Source organism: Mus caroli, chromosome 8, assembly GCF_900094665.2.
Source record: "Mus caroli chromosome 8, CAROLI_EIJ_v1.1, whole genome shotgun sequence".
NCBI classification, from domain to species: domain Eukaryota; kingdom Metazoa; phylum Chordata; class Mammalia; order Rodentia; family Muridae; genus Mus; species Mus caroli.
In genome coordinates this window covers 16,372,814-16,376,866 of record NC_034577.1, presented here as the reverse complement: position 1 = coordinate 16,376,866, position 4,053 = coordinate 16,372,814, and positions in this window count along the sequence as shown.

Genomic DNA, 4,053 nt, shown 5'->3' with positions numbered 1-4,053 from the left:
TTTCCCCCTGACCCATGATGGATAAGACAAGCAATGTACTTCACTGGATTTGGATACCACATATTAGAGATCAATAGGCTTTCTTGTCTTTTTAGGTCTGGAAGTCCATTTTCCAATCTTACACATCATTTCATTATGCAGTACAATTTCAACAGAACACATTTAAGAAAATCCTCTGCAGATTCAATTAGAAGTTCCCTTTTATACATCTTCTCAATGTATAAGGAGAAATTTACACATAATATATAGTATTATTCCTTTGTTAATGAAGGCATTAATTTTGTTTCCTGGATGGACCTAATCTCATTCTGTNATTAACATATAGGGTGCTAACATTTTTGACATTAAGAAATAAGGAGCAGTTATATTATCTTTAATAAGTATACCAGCTAATAAAATTAACACTGTTTAATAGTCTATATGATCATTGTTACACCATGTTCCAAATTTCCTTTAAGAGAGATGTGTTCTATTCAATCTCCCATCAAAAGTGTATTGTCATNGAAAATACTCCACATTTTTCCTAACTCCTAATATCATTAAAATTTAACTCTGGGTAAAAAGTAGTAGCTGACCTCTTTAATAGCATAGAGTCCCGTGCTATTTCATTTTTTCCTAGTGTACATATTTAAAGAGTATTAATAGTGTGTTTTGGTGTGCAAATTCCTAGTGAATGTCTATTAGTCAAGCAGACGAGCATTCTATCTTATATAGTTGACTTTTGCAAATGTAATAATGTCTGGGTTCTTCCAAGTTAGCAAATGTTGGGCATATAATATAATAGTTCTCTCTGGAATCCTCACATCCCTCAGTGTAGACTTGAGTCCTGTATAACTGTGTCTTTGCACCAGCTGAATTTCCTCTTCTTGTTCCTCCTCCCAAACCACCTTTGGTCTTCTTCTTCCTTGATATTTAATTATTTTCAAACCTATACTTTCAGTTTTTTAAGAAGTTAATATTTTAGTTTTTGAAAAGTCATCATATGCATTAGATTATATTGTTGCAGTTTCAGTCAAAGAGTGTTTTTGTGGGTCCCCTACTTCAAGTTTTCTATATCCTGTAATAGCCCTATTCTGCTTTTGTACTCCCTACCCATATTTTCCTTTTTTCATGTATGGAATAAGGAAGAATATAAGGAATGAGAACCAGTGAGAAGCACAGATGTCAGGAGTCTCAGAAATGTACTAGTTACCTGAGTAGCATGACATTACTGAGCTCGAGTATGACTGACAGGGTTTGTTGACCCTATTCCAACATCCACCATCTGTCTGTAAAGNTGGCTGGCTGGAGAGGGTACACAGGGCAGTCTCTTCTAAATTGTTAACNGTCTGCCTTCTCAGATAACTAACTCTCAATACACTACAGCCTGAAGATTCACTCCATTTCTGGTCATTGACATTTTCAGAGAATGATAGTGTGAATGTAAGAACACCCAATTCTTCTAATTTAACAACTATCAACTACATAACACAATGTTAGTTTCTGGAAAATATGCACACACACACACACACACACACACACACACACACACACACATTCAGACATATATACACTCCTGTTCAAGTATATATGCACAAAGAAACTAATAAAACAATAAAACATGCTCTTAATTCTCTGTAGCCTCAGCAGACATAAAAATACAAAACCTCATGCATTTCTAGGGCTCATCACTCAGGTGGGAACTGTAAACTCTGGGATGTTTTTTGATTTTTTTATTTCTATTCTAGGTTTGCATGTAGCTTACACCAGCCCCAATATCTATATGTAGTCAAAGATGACCTNCAATTCCTGGTCCTCCTACTTTTACCCTGCAAGTGCTGGGGTTAAAGGCATGCAACACCATACCTGGACTACATGTTGAGGTTTTGGCCCAGGGGCAAACTTTTTACAAGGGAGCTGGATGCCTTGTGGCTCTTTCTCTTGTGTTGCCGAAGGGCTGCTGTAAGAACTTATAGTATATTTAAAACCACCTCTCTGGTCTCTGTGCTTTAGAGACAGTTATGACTGCTCATCTACACTCAGGATCAGCGAAATCAGGAGCCAAACTCTACAGAGNGAGGAGCATGGACGACGTACAAAACTCTCTGTGAAGCCATCTTTCTACAGGAACGCAAGACTGAGTATGTGTCTTCTCATTGTCTCATCTACTCCACTCTCAAAAAGTATTGCCATGTGATCACAAAAACATTGTTAAGTCTTGGAAAAATTATCATTGTTTTCAAAACAGGACAATATCAAAGAAAGCTCTCTTCTTGNGGGGATATTACATATTGCAAGAAGACAAAAGCAGTGTAAAACCATCAAAGCTAGCTTAAGATAAAACCCTCAAATGTAGCTCCCCGTCTTTATAAAAAGCAAATGTTCACATAATTGGTGTAAAATTCTTGAAATTATTTAAAATCAATCTAAAGTCCAATGTAAATATCATTGATGATTTAAATTATTTCATCTTTATTGTGTACCCAATAAAATTATTGCATTATTTTTATAGTTGAAGTCTATATGTAATGAAAAACAAGCCCTTTACTCCAGAGTATGCAAAGCAGTCTTACGAGCAGAGACAAATATTGTGTAGAACACTTAAACAGTGCTGAATGGTAAATTTAAGCTAAGAAAGATCTTTCTGGACAATAAAAGAGTAAGATTTTAAAATACGTTACCCAGGAAGGTTAACATTTGTGTGTGTGTGTGTGTGTGTTTATATCTCTGTCAAGGAGTACATAAAGGAAATATGAATGTATGAATAATCAGATAGACAGATAGGAAGATGACCATGATCCTTCTCTGGTCATGAAAGAANAGATATATTCAAATTACCATATAATGTACAGTATCACTTGAAAATTCTTATCATCTTACTTGGGATATGATGCAGGGCAAGAGGCATTTGGAGATGGCTTGCCTAGCATCTGTCTCTCACTATGGTCTTTGACACCTGTGGTGTATCCAACAGATTGGGATGGTGGAAATGGATGTGCACATGCCACTTAGACTTCTCCCGTAAANGTATAGAATGTAGAAGTAGCAGACATAATCAGTTTAAAATGGCACCANCAAAGTCTGTGGATAGATATGCAGGTCACCAGAAAGGTAAGATAGCATGCCATGTTTGTCACCTGACCTCAGAAAGAAGGAGGTCCTGGAGACTAAAATCCATGGACAAGAGAGAGGAACCTGCCTATCCTCCAGCCAGTAGTATGGAGTGGCTCCCTGGCCATAGGCATAGCCTATATGCCCATCCTTGGGTTTTTATACAGCAAGGCTCACTATAGTTCAAGGCTCAACTTCTCAGTCCAGGAAGTGTGAGCATCTGTAAAATACTACAGTGAAGAAGATTAGAGGGATAACATCAGTTTGGAGGAACCTAATCAAACCCACATTGCTATTGTAGCCTATGGAAAGACTAATGAGTTTGCTATTGTGCTAGCAGTTATGGGGCAGACAGCTGGATTTGTTGTTTTGCCCCAAGACAGAATGAGATAAGGGCTAGGGATCTTCAAGCTGCTTTTATATATTTTTTAGCCTTAAGGTCCCAAAAGCCACACTATGAAAAGCTCTGTTCACTAGGGATGCCTCTGGTCTAGAGAAAATTCTCCCCCAACTAGCCCATACCCCTATTAAACCACTGTATACACCTCACCTTGTCAATAGCTTTCTGGGTTTGATATCCATTTAAGTCTGCATATATAATTAAAAAATGTTAACCACATTCTCTGCAGGGACCTGAGTGTGTGTGTGTGTGTGTTAGGGTGGTATGAGTAGGCTCAGGTATTTAATACCCACAAACTTACAAGCTAGTTCCTGGTTTTCCTCTGAATGCAACAATCACAAATACATCCTTATCTTCACTTGATCTAAGCCTCCTCCAACGGCCCATGTATTAATGGCTGGCTTGTCAGGTCGTGAGGACTCCAACTTCACCAATGTAATTAGAAAATGTTTCACAGACTTGAAAATTAAGCAAAAGGTGTATAAATAGCATGTGCAAGTGAAGCAACAAGTGAAAATGAAACTACAGTGGATCTCAGGAAAACATGTGGCCAGCTTGTTGAG